General features: G+C 36.6%; 1 long non-coding RNA gene and 1 pseudogene across 1 annotated transcript in view; both read left to right on the top strand.

The window, feature by feature from the left end:
• Nucleotides 1–22139, top strand: part of LOC122452459 — a 454609-nt gene that overhangs the window by 75263 nt on the left and 357207 nt on the right. The gene's annotated exons all lie outside the window — the stretch shown is intronic.
• On the top strand, nucleotides 8584–8702 carry LOC122452665 (annotated as a pseudogene).

Genomic DNA, 22139 nt, shown 5'->3' with positions numbered 1-22139 from the left:
AGTAAAACAACTTTAAGAGATATAATCCTAATGTTGTCTTAGCTGTGTAAACTTTGGAAAGATAAATGGCATTACTGATCCCTAGATTCCTCACCTGGTAAAGGGAATTGTGTGAATACTTGATGTAGAATATTTTCACAAGAATTTTTGTTAACTCATTTATTTTGGGATCCATGTATTTTGTTCTGGATCATTATTGTTTTTCAATTATTGTTAACTATATTAATATTCCCAGTCATCGAATTTGCTTCCTTCGTATAGGCTTCGTTCTCTGTTATGAATCTATTCATTGTTAATAAGTTATTTATTATCTGGCCTTGGCAGGCTACATTTTCTTTCTTCCTCTTACCTCTCCCTTCAAGTTTTATTGAGATTTAAGTAGCATACAGTACTAGATAAGTTTAAAGTGTGTAGCATAATGGTTTTGATTTTCATGTATCATGAAGTGATTATCATGAGTTTAAAGACCACCCATAATCCCACATGGATATAAATATAAAGAGATAGAAAAAAAAAATGTCTTCTTGTGATGAGAACTCTTACGATTTACTCTTGACATTCATATGTAACATACAGCAGTTCTAATTACATTCATCAAATTGTACGTTACATCTCTAGTATTTATTCATCTTATAACTGGAAGGTTGTACATTTTGAGTGCTTGCACCCTATTCCCCCTCTCCTGACATCCCCACCTCTGGTGACCACAAATCTTATCTCTGTCCTATGAGTCTGTTTGTCTGTTGGATTTTGAAGCATGATTGACCTACATTATATTAATTTTTGTTACACAGCATAATGATTTGATATTTGTATACATTTCAAAATGATCAGCAAAAGAAGTTAAGATATATCACCATGCAAAAATATTAGATATTACATAGTTACTGACTATATTCCCCACCACTGTACATTTCATGACTCATTTGTTTTGCAACTATAAGTCTCTACTTTTTAATCTCTCACACCAATTCTTTCCCTTTCATTCCTTCTCCCCTCTGTCAACCATCTGTTTGTTTTCTGTATTTAAAACTTTATTTCTGTTTATGTTTGCTCATTTCTTTTCTTTTAGATTCCACATAGAAGTGAAATCATACAGTATTTATCTTTCACTTTCACTGTCTAGGACTTTATCTTTCACTGTCTAGGACTAAATCCTTTTTTCATCTTGCCTTTGTGGGTTACATTTTTGTTGTTTAGCCAAATAAAACCATGTTTGTCATTTCCATCCATCAGCTGGGGCAATCGCAGAGTTGTTATAGATAACTTGGAGAGCACTCAGTATTTTGAGGAAATCCTTCCCAAATCTCCAATGATTGAAGTTTATTCTCTGAAGAATATTCTAGATGCCCTGGTTCTGCCCTCTATCCATTTCCCGAACCTTCATTTTCTCCCCAAACTATTGCGGACATCTGTGTATACTACCATAATAAAATAAGTATTAACTCCAAAATGATAAAGAATGCAATGTAAATGGTCAATTTTATCCCTCATTTGATTCAGACTCAATGTATTTACATGATTGTATCATTTACCAAATTTTAGAGCAACACTTACTGATTTGTCATAGGTTTCCATGTCGCCAAGGTGGTAACTTACATGTACCGTCCACATAAACACACATATATGGCATTTGTTCCAGCCCAGGCACTCTTAGATTTGAGGGTATTTGTTGGTTTGACTTGTTCCCATTGTGAAAGCAGAAGAGAAGGAATGGAGGAAGCAAGGTCTGTTGACGGCTGGACACAGAATTGTATGGTGATGTTTTCCTTTCATTCTGTTAGTCAAAACCAACTCACAGACTGAATCTAGGTTTAAGAAATGGGGGAAAGAATTCACCTTAGATGGGAATAGCTGCAAAAGCTACACTGAAGAAGGCTGTAGATATAGAAAGTGTTACCAACCCTTTTGGCTTCCCAAGTGATTCAGTGGTAAAGAATTGACCTGCCAAAGCAGGAGACATGGGTTCCATCCCTGGGTCGAAAGGATCCCATGGAGAATGAAATGGCAACCCACTCCAGTATTCTTGCCTGGGAAACCCCATGGACAGAGGAGCCTGGTGGGCTATACTCCACGGGGTCAGAAAAGAGTTGGACATGACTTAATGACTAAACGACAAAAACAACTGATCCTTCTGTGCCTCTTGTGGGGTGTTATTCAGTTTGAAGCAACAGAATAAGACCAAGTTGGGTTCAGAAGCAAAGGAAACTTTATTCTTTGATCAGAGAATGGACTGGTGTGAGCGCAGCTCTGGAGCACAAGCTCTTTGGACAGGCTTTGAGTGGATCTCTAGGGATCTGTGAGTGAGTCTTCTAGGGATCTCTCAGAGGATGAGGGGTGGGGTTCTTTCCGGGCTGGCACAGTTGCGCTGCTCCCAGCCCATATAGAGCACTGGGAGTGGTGTCTCTGCACACAGCCTCTGCCGCCATCTTGGATGGAGTGTTGTGCGCAACCTACGCACACCGTCCTGAGCACAGGCGCTGAACCAGCAGTTTAGCACCAGGAACTCTGAACGGCTAGATGTGAGGCCTCCGCACAGCCTCCTGTGAGCAGCTAAAACTAGACTAAGCACAAAGGAAAGTAGAAAGGTTACTCTTTATTACCAAATTTCTGTTTCTGTTTCCTAGGAATTGTTAATTGCCTTTGCTGGTGACAAAAGGGGTATAATTGTAAACTTTTTTTTTTGTATGTAATCTACAATTGCAAATGATCTTGCAGTAGAAATGATCTGCAGTACCCTGCAGTACAATTACTAATTACCCCCAATTTCTCTTGTCAGAAAGTTGTGAGTCATCTTGAAAACCTCTTTCCAACACATCCTCTGTATCCAGTCAATCCAAATCCTAATTCCTACCAATTCTACACCAGTGTTTCTGACACTCTATTGCTCCCCAGTTTTTCCAAGATATCATTATCATTTCCCTATATGACTGTAAACTAAGTGCATGCTAGCTGGTCTTTGGTCATTCTCTTTTGCCCAATCCCAAATCACAGTGAGCCAGAGATTCAATATAAATCTTGTGGTCACCCTCTGATGAAATGCTCTTCAGTGAATTGTCATTAACTTTAGAATAAAAAGCAGACAAAATTCCCCACCAAACTTGAGTGAACAATACATGATATGACTGCTCTGTGATTCTGAAACTTTTTTTCAGTTCTTTTCCATTTTCTAGAAATTTTGATCATATTCACCTTATTTCAGTTTCTAAAAGGAACCATTTTTTTTTCCCTCAAGATGACTTTTGCAGTCATTCCTTGTTCCTTCTTCTCTTGCAATCCAGTTTAGATTCCATGTGTGTGTAATTTTTTCATTCTCTAAAAGGTTTTCTTCTGTCACTACATTTATAATTTGTCTCTCTTTGCAATTCTTTTCAAATTCTTTGAGTGTCATGTTCATCTCTGACTCTGCAATGTTTAGGCACAATCCCTGGCATATATTAGATGCTAAATTAATTTGATTGTTATTGAATGGAGGTATTAAACAAAATTAAAATGGAGGTAATAAAATTAAAAATAATTTTGTATATATTTGCTAGTTTCCCAGGAAAGCAAGCAAGCAGGGTTTTTGGATTTTTTGGAGGTATTTTTTTGGTCATTGTCTGGTTCCTCTGCATTTCTTCGCAGGGCCTTCTATAAATGACACATGTTTAAATTTTAGCCTTGAGGACCTAGAAAAATAGAATACCTTACTTTCTGATATAATGTTGAAAGGATCTGTCTTTTTAATACACTCTTTATGTCTACTTTTATTTCAGAAGGCCTCTGGGCATGGGATATTATATTTCTTTATAGTTTCTTTATATTTCTACATAGTGATCTTAATACTGTAAAATTTAATTTAATTTTATCTTCCATAAAGCTCTAAGTTGATGTTATACAACAGAAATCTCTTCTGAGTGGTTAGGAATATTTTACCTGTTGCTTGTGATATTACTATAGAAAAAAGTAAGGAGTGAGAGACCTGTATCCAAATTTCACATCCTTCAAGAAATTTTAGGAGGCTTGTTATCTTCAACTGCTCTATCAGCAAGTGTTTTAAATTGGATTCTGTATAACTGTAACTGGGGACATCTATAATCTAAAAGTGTTATAGATATTTCAAGCTTTCTTCTGTTATTCCCCTCATCCATCTCTCTCTCTCTCTCTTTTCAAGCAATAAAAACCAGGCAAACCTCCTGCAGGCACCTCTGCATTAAATTATATCCTATCAAAAAAATAATAATAAAAAAATAAAAAAAATTACATCCTATCTTGTTTACTATGTATATATTAAAATAGCAAATTCGAAATCATAAACATTTTAATATAAAGGGACAAAGTCAGCTGTGTTACAGAATTGTCCTAAAAATGTTGTTTTTTTAATGTCTGATGTTAGGCTAAATATTCCATAGCCAATTGAACTCAGCTAGTCAATGGCAACCCACTCCAGTGTTCTTGCCTGGAGAATCCCAGGGGTGGGGGAGCCTGGTGGGCTGCCGTCTATGGGGTCGCACAGAGTCGGACACGACTGCAGCGACCTAACAGCAGCAGCAGCAGCATCAGTCACAACTGAGATGGAGGAACAGAGACGGAAAGCAGGTCGGCTGCCCTAAGATACTGATTAAAATGAGTTTATGGTGTTTAACCAAAGTGAACCCATATCTTTTTAAATGTCCAGAGAAATCAAATGAATATTAGAAATGAGTAAACATAGGTAAGCTAAAATAAATTGAGTTATATTTTATTTTTTAGATTAAAAAAATCATGTTATGTGAGTGTATTACCACAATGAAGAGTAATTACTTTATCTAGTCATATGGCCCTACATTTGCCTAAATTTTTTGATAATATTTCTTTTGATATTGACTTTGAGTGACATATGTCCCAAATTGGATTTAATTCTTTTTTTTGTTTTGGATTTAATTCTTTATCATGGAAACACTTTTTATTGTTGCTGGTGGTATGGGAGTGTGTGTATTTTTCTGTGAATATATGTGTGATTGAGACAGAATTGAGGAGGAGATTTTAAAAGTACCATGTTATTCATCATTAGTTTCATGTGATTTTTTTTTTAAGTAATTGTTCCCATTATTAGGTACTTGACATCATTTAAAATGTCAAAAAAGTGTCAAAGGAGCTAAAGAATTTCAAGAGGTAATTTCTAAAATCTATCTTACCAATGTCAATGTATGCAAAAATATTTACTGCATCTCAGGTGCCTTTGTGAGAGTTAAAAATTGTTTCTCTTAGACTTCAATGAGTTCTTTTAAAACAATTAATAAGGACTTTTAACATTGCTTTATAAAAAAAATCTACAGTATAAATGAAGTAAGAAAAATATGCAGTCTTAAAAGAAACAACAGACAGAATTGAAAATTAGTAGTAAGTTATACAATTAATTTATTTTTATTGAAATATAGTTTATTTTCACTGTTACTAGTTTCAGGCATAAAATATAGTCATTTGGTACTTTTATAGATTGTACTGTATTTAAAGTTAGTAAAACATTGATTATATTCCCTGTGTTGCACATCACATCTTTGTATCTTATTTAGTTTATTCATGATAGTTTGTACCTTTCAGGTCCCTTCTCCCATTTTCTCCCTTCCCTATCATTCTCTCCTCTCATTTCTTCTTTGTATTTGTAAGTTTCTTTCTGCTTTGCTATATTCATTCATTTTATTTTTCAGATTCCGCATATAAGTGAGAGCATGTAGTATTTGTCTTTTTCTGTCTGACTTTACTAAGCATGATACTCTGCAGGTCCATCCATGTTGTTGCAAATAGCAAAATTTCATTCCTTTTTATGGCAGAGTAGTATTCTGTTATATGTATGCATATTGTCAGTAATGCTACTATGAACATTAAGTTCATATATATATTAGAATTGGTGTTTTTTTTTCTTTAGATAAATATCCAGGAGTTAAATTACTGGAATCCAGGAGTGAAATTACTGGGTCATATGGTAGTTATAATTTTAATTTTTAAGGAACCCCTATAATGTTTTCCATAATGGTTATGTCAATTTCAATTCCCATCAACAGAGAACTAATGTTCCCTTTTTTCTATATGCTCATCTTTGCCAATGTTTATTATTTCTTGTGTTTTTGATGATAGCCATTCTGATAGGTGTGAGGTGATAGTGCATTGTGATTTTAATTTGTATTTCCCTGATGATTAGTGATGTTAAGCATCTTTTCATGTGCCTGCTTGCATCTGTATGTCATCTTTAGGAAAATGTCTGTTCAAATTTTCTTCTCGTGTATTAATTGAGTGTTTTTGTGATATTGAGTTGATGAGCTCTTTATATATTTTAGATATTAACCCTTTATCAGATATAACATTTGCAAATACTTTCTCCCATTCAGTAGGTTTTATTTTTGTTTTTGCTTTGTTTTATTTTTGTTTTGTTGATAGTTTCCATTGCTGTGTAAAAGCTTTTAAGTCTAGTAAGATCCATTTGTTTAATTTTGGTTTTATTTCCTTTGTCTGAAAAGCAGATCAAAAAAAAGATTATGAAGACTTTTTTGGAAAGTGTACTGCCAATGTTTGCTTCTAGGAGTTTCATGGCTTCTGGTTTTACATTTAGGTCTTTAACCCATTTGGGGTTTATTTCTGTATATGTTGTGAAAAATTGTTCTGATTTTATTTTTTTACATGTAACTTTCTAGTTTTCTCAACACCACTATTGAAGAGACTGTTTTTCCACATTGTATATTTTTGCCTCTTTTGTCATAGATTAATTGACCACAAGTGAGTGGGTTTAATTCTGGACTCTCTAATCCATTGATCTGTGTGCCTGTTTTAGTACCAGTACTATACTGTTTTGATTACTGTAGCTTTGTAGTATAGTCTGAAGTCAGGGAGTATGATACTTCCAGCTTTGTTCTTTTTTCTCAATGTTGCTTTGGTTATTCCAAGTCTTTAGTGGTCAAAAATAAAGTTAAGCTTATTAGCAATATGGAGAATGGTGGGCAGCATGTAGAATCAGTAGATTTCTATACTTTATTAATCGATCAAACAGAACAAGCTTTATTATAAAATTATACATAGAACAATGGTTGTGTGTGCTGTGACTCAGTCATATCCAACTCCTGTGACCCCATAGACTGTAGCCTGCTGGGTTCCTTTGTCCATGAGATTCTCCAGGCAAGAATGCTGGAGTAGGTTATCAATTCCTCCTCCAGGGGATCTTCCCAACCCATGAATCAAACCTGGGTCTGCTGCATTGAAGCAGACTCTTTACTAACTGTGCTATCAGGGAAGCCCTAGAAGAATGGTTGGTATATTTCAAAAAAGAGCTAAAAGTGTCTATATCAACCCTTAAATCACTCAGGATCAGTTTTTCAACAGTAGCTAGAATTTGACATAACTTAAAATAATATTTCCACAGAATATGTACATATATATACATCATTTATGTGTGCGCTTAGTCTCTCACTTGTGTCTGACTCTGTGTGACCCCATGCATGATAGCCTGCCAGGCTCCTGTGCCCATGGGATTCTCCAGGCAAGAATAGTGGTGTGAGTAGCCATTCCCCTTCTCCAGGGGATCTTCCCAGCTCAGGGATTGAACCCAGGTCTCCTGTATTGCAGGTAGATTCTTTACCAATTGAGCCACCAGGGAAGCCCCATATATATCATGTATGTGTGTATACACACACACAAACACACACACGTGGGTGTGTACACACAATCCTTGTATTTTCATTTGTTTTAAGTAGATTTGCCGTTCTTCTAGACTATTTAAAAAAAAATGACTCACTTTTGGTAAAACACTTGACCTTTTGGTGGTCTGCTGAGGAAATGGTGCACATAAATTTTCATTATCATGGGTATAGTGGTACCTATTACCCTTTAATAGGTGAATTTTTCTTACCTTATAAAATGTGAGTAATCCAGAGTCTCTTTGTGTGCAAAAGTTAATAAACCTTTTAAAATTATCAAGATTATACTAAATTACAAAAACATTTTATATGCCTTATAAAAAGTCTTAACTTTTTAGCTAAAAGCATTACACAGACCTTGGTCTAATTCACCATTGTATTTCTGCTTAGAAGACTTTTTAGTCTATTCAGGTTGATCATTCATGTGTTCATTCATTTGGCATGCAATTAAGTGTTGTTGATACACTATGAACATAAAACTCAAGATTCCAGCCTTTCTACAGCTTCAGCCTGGCATCCGGGACATAGTAGTCAGACACAGAACAGAAAGCAGGATATTAAAGTATAAAGGAGTAACTGCTAGGCAAAGGGATTGCCTAGTTAGTGTGAGATTCCTAGGATTTCTGGAAACTGAAATTATCAACCTGGAAGCTTAAGTGGAAATTGGCCTATTTGGGGATTTTTAGAATAATAAGATATGAAGAAAATGTGCCCAATAGAAAATTCTTAAAGAGCATGAGGTAGGAAAACATTTCTTCCTGGAGGAGCTTAAGGAAGTTTAGTAAGCCTGGATCTCCACAAATGGTCTTATTCCATCATCTGTGTCTTGGTAAACTGTTCATGAGCAGGGGTAGGGGGTATGGGTTCCTTGAATTTTATGCAGATGTAAGTCCATCAGGAATAAGAATCATGATTTTTATCACATAACCGATTCTAGGTTTACTGCCATACCACCCTGAATGCACCCGATCTTGTCTGATCTTGAAAGCAAAGCAAGGTCAGGCCTGGTTAGTACTTGGATGGGAGACTGCCTGGGAATACAGGGCGCTGTAGGCTTTTTTTGGGCTTCCCTGATGGCTCAGTTGGTAAAGAATCCGCCTGCAGTACAGGAGACCCCGGTTCAAATCCTGGGTCAGGAAGATCCCCTGGAGAAGGGATAGCCATCCGCACCAGTATGCTTGGGCTTACCTTGTGGCTCAGCTGGTAAAGATCCGCCTGCAATGTGGGAGACCTGGGTTTGATTCCTGGGTTGGGAAGATCCCCTGGAGAAGGGAAGGGCTACCCACTCCAGTATTCTGGCCTGGAGAATTCCATGGACTATATAATCCATGGGGTCCCAAAGAGTTGGACACGACTGAGTAACTTTCATTTTTCACTTAACACCAAATAAGTCAATCAATTTGGTGCTTCCTATGGTCATATAGGGCTTCCTGAAAATTAAGCTGTTACATTTACAGTACAATAGGGATGTAAAAATTGTCGTTTAGCATATAATGTATTTTCCAGTGGAACCAAATTAACTGAATTATTTGTGATATTGAGCATTTCTAATTCAATTTACTTTGCTATATGGATGATTGGAGCATGTTTTAAAAGTTGAAGCACATTTGATGCTACAAAACATATATAGCCCAACCAGGCCAAGGAAAGAGAGAGGAACCCAGTCTTCAGTTTCTCTGGTTTGCTATGGAATGGAGTTTAGAGAATATCTTTTTTTTTTTTTTTAATTAATTAATTTATTTTTTCAGTGGGTTTTGTCATACATTGACATGAATCAGCAATAGATTTACACGTATTCCCCATCCCGATCCCCCCTCCCACCTCCCTCTCCACCCGATTCCTCTGGGTCTTCCCAGTGCACCAGGCCCGAGCACTTGTCTCATGCATCCCACCTGGGCTGGTGATCTGTTTCACCATAGATAGTATACATGCTGTTCTTTTGAAACATCCCACCCTCACCTTCTCCCACAGAGTTCAAAAGTCTGTTCTGTATTTCTGTGTCTCTTTTTCTGTTTTGCATATAGGGTGTCGTTACCATCTTTCTAAATTCCATATATATGTGTAGTATGCTGTAATGTTCTTTATCTTTCTGGCTTACTTCACTCTGTATAATGGGCTCCAGTTTCATCCATCTCATTAGGACTGATTCAAATGAATTCTTTTTGACAGCTGAGTAATATTCCATGGTGTATATGTACCACAGCTTCCTTATCCATTCATCTGCTGATGGGCATCTAGGTTGCTTCCATGTCCTGACTATTATAAACAGTGCTGCGATGAACATTGGGGTGCACGTGTCTCTTTCAGATCTGGTTTCCTCGGTGTGTATGCCCAGGAGTGGGATTGCTGGGTCATATGGCAGGTCTATTTCCAGTTTTTTAAGAAATCTCCACACTGTTCTCCATAGCGGCATGTTACTAGTTTGCATTCCCCCAACAGTGTAAGAGGGTTCCCTTTTCTCCACAGCCTTCTCCAGCATTTATTGCTTGTGACTTTTGCGATAGCAGCCATCCTTGACTGGCGTGTAATGGTACCTCATTTGTGGTTTGATTTGCATTTCTCTGATAATGAGTGATGTGAGCACTTTTCATGTGTTTTTTAGCCATCTGTATGTCTTCTTTGGAGAAATGTCTGTTTAGTTCTTTGGCCCATTTTTTGATTGGGTCATTTATTTTTCTGGAATTGAGCTTCAAGAGTTGCTTGTATATTTTTGAGATTAATCCTTTGTCTGTTTCTTCATTTGCTATTATTTTCTCCCAATCTGAGGGCTGTCTTTTCACCTTACTTATAGTTTCCTTTGCTGTGCAAAAGCTTTTAAATTTCATTAGGTCCCATTTGTTTAGTTTTGCTTTTAAGGAAACAATACCATTCACCATTGCAACAAAAAGAATAAAATACTTAGGAATATATCTACCTAAAGAATCAAAAGACCTATACATAGAAAACTATAAAACACTGATGAAAGAAATCAAAGAGGACACAAACAGATGGAGAAACATACCATGCTCATGGATTGGAAGAATCAATATTGTCAAAATGGCTATTCTACCCAAAGCAATCTATAGATTCAATGCAATCCCTATCAAGCTACCAACGGTATTTTTCACAGAACTAGAACAAATAATTTCACAATTTGTATGGAAATACAAAAACCCTCGAATAGCCAAAGTAATCTTGAGAAAGAAGAATGGAACTGGAGGAATCAACCTGCCTGACTTCAGACTCTACTACAAAGCCACAGTCATCAAGACAGTATGGTACTGGCACAAAGACAGAAATATAGATCAATGGAACAAAATAGAAAGCCCAGAGATAAATCCACGTACCTATGGACACCTTATCTTCAACAAAGGAGGCAAGAATATACAATGGAAAAAAGACCACCTCTTTAACAAGTGGTGCTGGGAAAACTGGTCAACCACTTGTAAAAGAATGAAACTAGAACACTTTCTAACACCATACACAAAAATAAACTCAAAATGGATTAAAGATCTAAATGTAAGACCAGAAACTATAAAACTCCTAGAGGAGAACATAGGCAAAACACTCTCCGACATAAACCACAGCAAGATCCTCTATGACCCACCTCCCAGAATATTGGAAATAGAGAATATCTTGACAGGAATGAAAGTGAATTTTGAAAGTTCCATGGTCAACAGAAACCAGTATCTATTTTCATTATTTGTCTTTAAATATGCCAGTGTTGTTATTTTTTTTTTTAATTTTGAAATTTGTGATTTATTTGCATAAATAAAATGACATCGGATCTACTCACCAGCTGGAAACCAGTCATCTTTAGTCTCATTCCTGTGTTCTTTGTACTACATCACATTGACTACAATACTCAAATTCTGATTTTTTAACCACCATTAAGAATTTCAAATGAATTTGACTAGTACCTATTCATACCTATCATTGTATATTAAAATATGATTTTGGGAATTCATTGACTGTTGTTTAACATTGCCAAAATCTTATTAAAGTTAAATGCATCATTGGAAACTAATTTAAATCTTATTATTATATATTTAAATTTAAAAAAAGTTAGTGTACACTATCATTGTCCTGTATCCATCAGAGTGTTTAATATTTTGATTTGAATTACTCAATGAAAAATTAATTTTTTTAAAGAGTAAAGAAAAATGTTTTGGGTAATTGATTTCTTCCTAGTAAAATTTATTTTGTCAAGTAGAAATACTTTAAAAGATTTCTTTTTTCAGAAAAATGTGACTCTTGTATGTGATTACATCAAAGCTTAATATCCTGAAAACAAAAGTAAAAGTTATGAGAATTCAAGTTATGAAATCCGAACAATTTCCCACTACTAGTGACTTTCATTGAGAAACATAACTTAAAAAGCATTTCCTTTGTCCAAATAATTTTATATAGCAAAATATAGAAGCAATGATTAGATATGAAGGAGCTAATAGGATTTTAATGTATTTTAGCTATAGGTGGCATTTCTTCTAAATGTGCATAATAAATGTAGTGAATCATTGCTTTTTTATCATTAACTGTTTCACTGAGCTTTCACATTAGCCTCATAATAAATTATGTTGAATAACTGAATTTTGTAAAGCTAGATGAACAGGAAGAGATTCACTTAGCTTTTATGTGAAAGAAATAAAATCTCATAATTTATCTAAATGTAGTATTTTTATTATCAGAAATTCATATAGAATTTAATGTGTTAATTATTTTGTGTCTGTGCAGCAAGATTATATTATGTTTTTTCCTCATTTCTAGTTGACCATGGAATATTTTATTTGTAGAGCATTTTATAATCTTGGTGTGAAACTCTCTTTGAGAAATATTGACAACTTATTAAGTGAAAGTAAAATAAAAGGGATTCTTGAATTAGTTATGAGATGAATAAGTATCACTTTTCTTTCTGATTCAAGCTCATCATCTACTGCATTTCTTGCTTAGAGGAAAATAAACAATTTTTTTAAAATTTAAATTTTTAAAGATACTTTGCATGGTCTTCATCCAAATCTTCCATACAGGATTAGTACCCACATATTTATAATATTTATTCAGATAACTGCTGAAACCTTTCTCTTTTTTTCCCCCTAAAAATACCCATGCTTTGTTCAGTTTTGTTCACCAGCATTTCAAAATAAGCATCTTGCTTGTTAAATGGGCAAGAAAAAAAAATAGCTTAAGACAAAAAAATAGAAAGAAAACATTTTATTTTTTTCCCTATCACCTAGAGGGAAAACACCATGAATGAACTACTCTTACCTCCTTTCACCACCAGAGAACTGACCCTACTTGGTCTCCACCAAATGTCATTTGCCTATTAGGGTTAGAAACCTCTCTTAGGAAGGATGTTCTGCTATGTGATCATGTGAGAAGAAAGTGTTTTCTCTTAAAGCACCAAGATCCACACAAGGAAAAATTTTCCACTAGCCCCTTTATTTTTTCCCCAGCTTTGAGGGATAGTTGACAATGAAAAATTATATAAATTTAAGGTTTACAAACTGGTGACCTGATACCTGTATACACTGTGAAATATTCACCACAACCAAGTCAGCATACGTGTCCATTACCTCACATCTTTACTATTTTTCTTTCTCCTTCCCCTTCCTCGTTCCTCACTTCTCCCCCTCCTCCTTTTTTTCCCCCAAGTGGGAAGACCCCAAATCTACCCTTTTAGCAGATTTCAAGTACACAATACAATGATGTCAACTACAGTCACATTTCGGTTCACCAGTTTTCCACAACTTAGTCATCTTGCATAACTGAAACGTTTTACCCTTTGACCAATTTCTCCCCATTTCCACCTCCCTCAAGTCTTGATAACCACCTTTCTACTGTTTCTATGAGTTTAACTGTGTTAAAGTCCACATGTAACTAAAGTCATATAGAATTTGTTTTTCTGCATCTGGCTTATTTCACTGAGCATAGCAGAATTCAGGTTAATCCATGAGGTCTCAGATGACAAGATTCTTTTTTTTTTTTTTTTAAGACTGACTAATATTCAATTACATGTATATAGTACATTTTGTTTACCCACTCATCTGTTAATGGACCTTTAGGCTGTTTCCATATCTTGGCTATTGTGAATAATGCTGAAATGAACCTTGGAGTGCAGATATCTTTTTGTTTCCTTTGACTACATACTCAAAAATAGAATTGCTAGATGATGTAGTGCTTCCATTTTTCAATTTATTTGGAGCACTCATGTTTCTTTCAGTTTATACCCCCATCAACAATGTACAGGTTTTTTTTCCCCACACCCTCACCAAACTTGTCTTCTCTTGTCTTTTTTGATGATTGTCCTTCTAACAGGTGTGATGTGATATCTCATTGTGATTTTAATTTGCATTTTACTGCTTAGTGAAACTGCATCCTTTTTCATTTACCTGTTGGCTATTTGTGTATGTTTTATTAAGAACTGTCTAATCAGGTCCTTTTTCCATTTTAAAGTCAGGTTTTTCTTTTCTGTTGGGTTGTATGACCCCCTTATATATTTTAGATATTGATACCTTATCAGATACATAGTTTGCAATTACTCTCTTCTATTCCATAGGTTGCCTTTTCACTTTGCTTGTTTTTCCCTTTGCTGCACAGAAGCTTATTAGCGTGATGCAACTGAATTTGCCTGCTTTTGTTTTGTTGCCTGTGTTTTTGGTTTCATACCTAAAAAATCATTTTTCAGACCAATATCACTAAGCTCTAGCCCTGTGTTTTCTTATAGGGATTTTATGGTTTCACATCTTAAATTTAAATATCTAACCTATTTTGAATTGATTTTCTATTTGATGTGAGATTTCAGAAGATTTCATTCTTCTGAAGGTGGTTATTCAGTTTTTCCAACACCATTTATTGAAGAGATTGTCGTTTCCCCACTCTTGGCACCTTTGTCAAGGATTAGTTAACTGTAAATGCATAGATTTATTTCAGTCTGTCTATACTGTTCCATTGGTCTATATGTCTGTTTCTATGCCAAGATCATGTTTTGATTACTCTACCTTTGTAGTGAGTTTTGAAATAGTATGGTATCTTTAGCTTTGTTCTTCTTGCTCAGGATTGACTGGCTATTGGCTATTTAAAAGCTTTTGTAGTTCCATATAAGTTTTAGTGTTTTTCATTTTTCTATTTCTTTAAAAAATGGAATTAAGATTTTAATTGGGGTTGCATTGAATTTATAGATCATTTTGGGTAGTACAGATGGTGTGCATGCATGCATGCTAAGTCACTTCAGTGATGTCTGACTCTCTGTGACCCCATGGACCGTAGCCCACCAGGGTCCTTTGTCTATGGGATTCTCTAGGCAAGAATACTGGAGTGGGTTGCCATGTCCTCCTCCAGGGGATCTTCCCAACTCAGGGATCAAACCTGCATCTCATATATCTCCTGCATTGTCAGGTGGGATCATTACCACTAGCACCACCTAGGAAGCCCCAGCTTTAACAATATTAATTCTTCCAATCCATACATGCAGGATGTCTTTCCTTTTATTTGTGTCTTCTTAAATTCCTTTATCAATGACTCCTTTCCCATGGGCCCCATGATATTACTATTGAGACCTACTCCAAAAAAAAAAAAAAAAGAAGAAAATTCTCATAGTATGAGAATAAAGTGCCAGATTTTTGCCAAACTTTTGTTTGTGAGGATGTCATTTTTGTCCCTAGCCTTATTAGTGCTTCTGCTTCCTGGGGGTAAATTGAAAGGCTAAGACTTGAAATCTACTGTAATTTTATAAGAAAAGAAGTCGGAATATGGACAAAACTTCAGCTCTCTACTTCAGAGTAAATAACTGATAGATGATTATACAACATTGAGCTTCCTTAATGGCTCAGACAATAAAAGAATCTGCCTGAAATGCAGGAGACCTGGGTTCAATCCCTGGGTCAGGACAGTGCCTTAGAGAAGAGAATGGCTACCCATTCCAGTATTCTTCCCTGGAGAATTCCATAGATGGAGGAGCCTGGTGGGCTACAGACCATGGGGTCACAACGAGTTGGACACAACTGAAAGACTAACACACTTCATACAACATTTGGTGTCTCATCTATAATTTCAATTATCTGTATTAAACATGTTTACTGACTCCTCTAAATCTATAAAGTAGGCCATTGTCTCAGTTAGATGACCCTGTGTAAATGTCATATTAAAATCTGCCATTTTGAAATTATTATGACAAGTATCTATTGATTTTGATATACCATAAAATGCCCTTCATATTTAAATATGCTGATAATAGCTTTAAAATGTCTATTTCCATGCAGTGTAAATATTGTCAGATTTTATGCTGATAATGTCATCACCTTGCTTCTTTTTTCTTGTGCTATAAATCCAGATGTGACAACATCTGGTGGTGTTTTACATATATACTAAGTGCAATTTTATTTTAAGAATGATTCATTCATTTACTCATTCATTCAACTAATACTGTATTGTTTATTTACTTCTTATCACATATTAAGATAATGAAGTGTACCTTTATTATTATTATTGTCTACAATGTTTTCTTACCATTCATGCACTGGTTACAAAACAAAGGAAGAAAAAGAACATGAATTTTCTATGAAAGTGAAAGTGAAGTCTCTCAGTCTTGTCCGACTCTTTGCGACCCCTTGGACTGGTAGCCTATCAGGCTTCTCCGTCCGTGGGATTCTCCAGGCAAGAATACTGGAGTGGATTGCCATTTCCTTCTCCAGGCGATCTTCCCGACCCAGGGATCGAATCCAGGTCTCCCACGTTGCAGGCAGACGCTTTAACCTCTGAGCCACCAGGGAAGTCCCTATCATAGGGTATAAATGTTCTGCAATATCAATTCGTATATTTGAATGGAGATGTATGTGTACAGCTTTCAATGTCCTATATCGCTTAACACCCTCTGAACATCTTTATTTCTTCACAGTATTCACTCTTCTTTCCTCATTTAGAAGCAAACAGCTATTTTCATCATTATTCCTGCATCCTAATGCACAGGCTTGTAACTTCATTGCTCTCAGTCGTATGTTCCTGCTTGAGACGGACCCTGATATTTGCAGAGATGGCAGTCAGCGTTGCAGCCATTGGGCAGGTAGCAGCGCATATGCAGGTCTAGGTGGGCTGGTAGCACCTCTTGACTGAGGCAAAGGGAGCTGAGATTTCAGTATTACCAGGAGTCTCAGTAGTCATCCTAGAGTAATTTTGAATTGTAGTTCTTAAAGTAATTTCTGGAAGCTCTGCTTGCTGCTGCTGCTGCTGCTGCTGAGTCACTTCAGTCGTGTTCGACTCTGTGCGACCCCATAGACGGCAGCCCACCAGGCTCCTCTGTCCCTGGGATTCTCCAGGCAAGAACACTGGAGTGGGTTGCCCTTTTCTTCTCCAATGCACGCATGCACGCTAAGTCGCTTCAGTCGTGTCTGACTCTGTGCAACTCCATGGACAGCATCCCATCGGGCTCCTCTGTCCACAGGATTCTCCAGGCAAGAATACTGGAGTGAGTTGCCATTTCCTTCTCCAAAGCTCAGCTTGAGTTGAGCTTTTTATCTTCTTGAGCAATACTACCAGGTCTGGGATGAATATTTCTGGAGGACTCCTGAGAAAGGACAGTTGATTACCCCTGCTACTATTTGCTGGGAACAAAAAGAACAGAAAGTTGGATTTGGAGACCACCCCCTAGACCCAAAAGAATTAAAATATATGGGTTATTTGCCCCCTGAACAATGTAAACAAATCTTGGAAGTTACCTATCACCCCAATCAGTCTGTTCAGTGGCCCGGTTCCGACTGGAAATATAATCCTGGAATCCGCTGGGTAGCCCCCAATGGGACCCAGTGGCTCTGTGGGCTTAACTTATGGCCATGGTTACCAGTTGGCTGGGTGGGGCGTTGCACATTAGGATTTGCTTTCGCCCATGGCAGTATTAAGCCTAGCCTACACCAGCCTCCAGTAAACCTGCCTTATCTGCATGCAAGATGGACACGATCTGTGTTCCAATGGTATGACTATCTTGCTGCCTTGTTTGTACCCTCTGTAGGGACAACGGATATCATGGTTAAGGTAGAGGCCTTAACTAATTTCACCAAACAGGCCCTCTTAGACAGTACTAAAGCCATTCAAGCTTTGAACGAAGAACAAATTCAGATGAGGAAGGCAGTAATTCAAAATAGGATGGCATTAGACATACAGCAGCCCACGGAGGGACTTGCGCCGTGATTGAAGTCAAATGTTGTGTGTACATCCCTGACCTGTCTGGAAATGTATCTACTGCCTTGAAGGATATCCAAGATCAAGTGAAAGCCATGTCTAATGAAAATATTCCCTTTTGGACTTCAGTCCTCTCCTGGGTAAAGGGAGACTGGTGGAAAACCATTGTAACTGTTGTTATAGTAATCTTAATCATACTGCTCTGTGGGCCCTGCTTCCTACAATGTCTTGTGAATTTTGTAACCCAGAGGTTGATAGCATTCTCTCATGTGGATGACAGGAGGGCTAAGGTACAATATATCTCAATAAATGATGCTCGTTATGGAAACTAAGAGCATCAAGAGGGGGGAATGAAGAAGGAATTCATAGGGCCTGGACTCCATCTCAGGCCTGTCTGTGCTGATCGTGCGTGGCCACCTCTCCAGTGGACTCTGAACTCTGTGCTTAGCGCCTGTGGGAATGACAATGGAAGGATAAGACCCCCCTCTGGGCAGTGGACTCTGAACTCTGTGCTTAGCGCCTGTGGGAATGACAACGGAAGGATAAGACCCCCCTCTGGGCAGGGGAATCTTAAAGAAGAGAAAACAGACACTAATCACCCCTGCCTCCGGACACTATCTATCAGAATGTAAGCACAGGCTTATCGGTTATTAACTATTTGGAATGTAACTGCGGGCTTATTGATTATTGACTGTTTGAACACATAAGACGTGAATGATGGGGTTATTGTGGTTGTATTTACCCTTCCTTTGTTTATGTAAGTCTCAAGGGAATTGGGATAGTGGGTTTGGACACATACACATGGGGTATAAAATATTTTCACAAATGCTGGACGGGGTCCTTGGCTAAGAGGAGACTCTGCTTTGGGCCCGCCGGTGTAATAAACTGCACTTCACTATCAAAAAAAAAAAAAAAAAAATCTATTTAACCCAACTCTAGTGCATTATTTTTCCTACAGGTAAGAACTCTGTCAGAGATAAAATGACTCAACTAGATGTTCTAAGAAAGGGCACTGGACTTGTGCTAAAACGAATCTGTATTTCTTGCTCTTGGCATCAGTGGCCATAGTGAGATTTCACCTCATTAGAGGCAATGAATTCAATTCTAAGAATTTTGTTTGAATGACCAAGACATGAGATTTTCATTGCCTCTAGGTTAGCCTGCACTATTTGGGACTAAACCTGGATTATGTCAGCCTGGGGGTCATCTCTGCTTAAGAATGAGACAAGATAGGGTGGGGGATAAAATAATACCCTAATAAAATCATTTGACCCCGGGATCCAATTTTATCTCAAATCAGACATACTTCTGGAATTTTCACCTATGAAAATAAATACAATTCTTACTTTGTTTAATTAATTTTGCTCTGGGGTTCTGCCATTTTCAAAAATGTTTTAAAATATCACATATAAGAACTAGTGCTATAAAAATGAACATAGTGTTCTTGCTTTGGAAAAGTAAGAAAGGCAGATTTTTAAACAAAGAAAAATGTAATGCCTGCTAGAATAAAGGTTTTTCAAAAGTCTATGGGGCAAAATACAGCTTTTGTGGAAATCTACAGCAACTGGAAAGATTAATTATCAAGGAGAATAATTAATTACTCTCAAAAGAATTGTCAAAAATTAATAGAATAAGTAAGTTGACAGGACCAGAAAAAATGTCCTGCAGAGCCTCAAAGTAGACTGTAAAATCTGGAGAAATAGAAGAAAATGTAACAAACAAACAAACAAAAAGCTCAGTGATGTCATCCAAATCTTCCTCTTAAGTCCTTCTTACTCCCTCTGCTACATTATTACTTTAATGGAGTAATGCTCTTGTACTCAACATTGCTGAAGTCCATTCAGCATTCTCATTGGTTGCTCATGTTTCATGATGAGGCACAAGAGCTCAGAGTCATAGTGCACAGAAGTAAATGCTTGGTCTTTTATGAACAAGACAATCAAGTAAATCTTGTACATCTTTTCTTGAAATCTAAACAATTATAGTTCTTTATTAAGGTGAAACAAAATGTCAAATGTACCTTCAAGACCCAGTTTTCTTCTGAAAAGGTACAATCATATAATTAATCACTTTGATCATCATGAAATGATAGTGTTACCGCTAGCTTAAACATCTGACTCTGCAGACGAAGTTTTTCCTTTGTTAAAAGATTGAAGTAGCCTCTTGAAATAATTTTATCAGAATAGAAAATCCATTAAGTTGAAGTATGTAGTTCTCAAACTGTCTTGGTAATATGCAATATTCAAGGCATTCTTTTAAGAAACAATCCTCTCAGGATGAATAGAGAATTCTTTAAAAAAAAAAAAAAAAAGGTGACAATGATAGTTGCTATCAGAGTACATTTCTCCTAGTATTAAAAGATAATGAAAGTAGACAGTGGTGGGTAGGCTGATATTCATCTGTGCCCTTAAAAGAGGACATGTGATTTTTTTTTTTTACTGAAGAACAAAGTATATAGTAGAAACTATTGAATTCCAATTTTATAATATGAAATGAACTTGAATATAAGAGTTTAAATGAAAATGCTGAAAAATGAATAAGCTATATTTTTGATAACATTGAGACAACAGGGAACAAAAGGCAGAAAGCTAGAGTGAGAAAAAAAATAGATGAATAAAAGAACTTATTTCCTAAGCACCTTAGCCAAGGCATAAATCAACTGAAATACTGAAGTGTCTAATATGAATAAATAGGACACTAACATTAAAGATGATGGGGTGATTCAGAGAGGTAAGAGTTAGCAATAGTTTTCATTAGGATATGAATTTTACTGAGGAAATGTGAGTTCAGAGAGGATGAGATTACTTTTCAGAAAGCTTCAAATCAACTAATAACTCAGTAAAAGAAGTACGCGAAGGTAATAACTTGTATTTATAAGGGCTCTTTATTCTGAGGGATTCAAAATGCAACATGTATTGCTGCTCCTCTCTTTAGGTTTTAAGGTTCTTACTTCTACAGGTATATTAGTACTTCCCAAGTATTTGAGAGCATGTCACTTATTAGTACCCTGTACACTGAGCAACTGAGATTGTCCAGAGTAACTGACATAATTGGCACAGTCATCGGGGAGAGAAGTGACACTTGTAAACATTGGAATTACTGATAGCATATCTGTCTAATACAACAGATAGTTCTTGTTGCTCACCTACTGCATTCTAAGATAGTTTCATATTTTAACTCTTGAGTCCTCATGATAATATTATGAGATGGCTATTATTGTCACTGTAATTTTACTGATGAGGCAAATGAGGTGCAAATAGAAAGTCTAGCAACTTTCCCAAGTCATAGGACCTGAGAAAGGCAGAATCTGAACTGAATGTCCAAATTTCATGTCCATAACGATGATGACTCTCTGCCTCTTTATGTGTTCTAGACTTGGTCAAACAAGGGCATTCAAGACAAGGACCGAAAAATGTGGTTTCTCTGACTCTTATCTCTTTATTTTTTACTTTTTGAATTTATTATTTAAATTAAATGGAGAAAGAATGCTTTACAACACTATGTTGTTTCTCCCATACAACAACACAAATCAGCCAGATTTCTACGTATATCATGTCCCTCTTGGGGCTCCTTCCTCTTATCTCTTTCGAAACTGGAAAGGAAAATGTCTTCCATGACATCTTAAGAGTTCAGTGCAAAAGACATGCCCACTTCTAGATCAATCACTAGTAAATGTAAAGAGAATGATCAGGAATGACTTTACTCAACCCTAATTTATCCATGAATCATCTACTGGGTCTTGGCACCACGTCAGAGTATTAGACAAAATCCTATGTATTTTACCAGATTTCTTTTCTTCCTCTTGGTCAGTATTCTGTTCCTTTCTTGTCATTTCTTCATGTCCAGGTTATCAGCAAACATGGGGTCTGGCTTCCAGAGCAGCTGCTGAGGAGCCCCAGACAAAATGCAAAAACATGGACGTTGTAACCCATCATTAGATAAACTTCAGTCAGTTAGAAATGAGGGAGTCTAAGGAGAGATCAGGAGATTAGGAGAGATCAGGCAGTCAAATCCCCTTCCTTCTCTCTTCATTGAACTGCCTGGAGAAGATTTCCCTTTGCCAAGGAACTGAAGTGCAATCAAAGCTCTTGCTGAACAGCCACCTTATGGTTCCTCCTTGTTCCTGAGACACGGCCATCACCACTGGCACAGTATTAAATAGCTTTTTATCTTTTGATCTTTCACTTGTCTCACTTCCTGTCTTGTCCTTATGCTTACATCCCTATGAGCATCTCTCCAGTCATCACAGTTTAGTCTTTATCTCAGGCTCTGCCTCTAGGGGAGTGGGGCTAATACAGTACCAAATTATGTCAATAGAATTCAGGGTGCCTGGTGTGTTGCAGT

The sequence above is a fragment of the Cervus canadensis genome, chromosome 13, assembly GCF_019320065.1.
Source record: "Cervus canadensis isolate Bull #8, Minnesota chromosome 13, ASM1932006v1, whole genome shotgun sequence".
In the NCBI taxonomy this organism is placed as follows: domain Eukaryota; kingdom Metazoa; phylum Chordata; class Mammalia; order Artiodactyla; family Cervidae; genus Cervus; species Cervus canadensis.
Note: the sequence above shows the minus strand (reverse complement) of the source record. Positions and strands in the feature narration are given on the sequence as shown.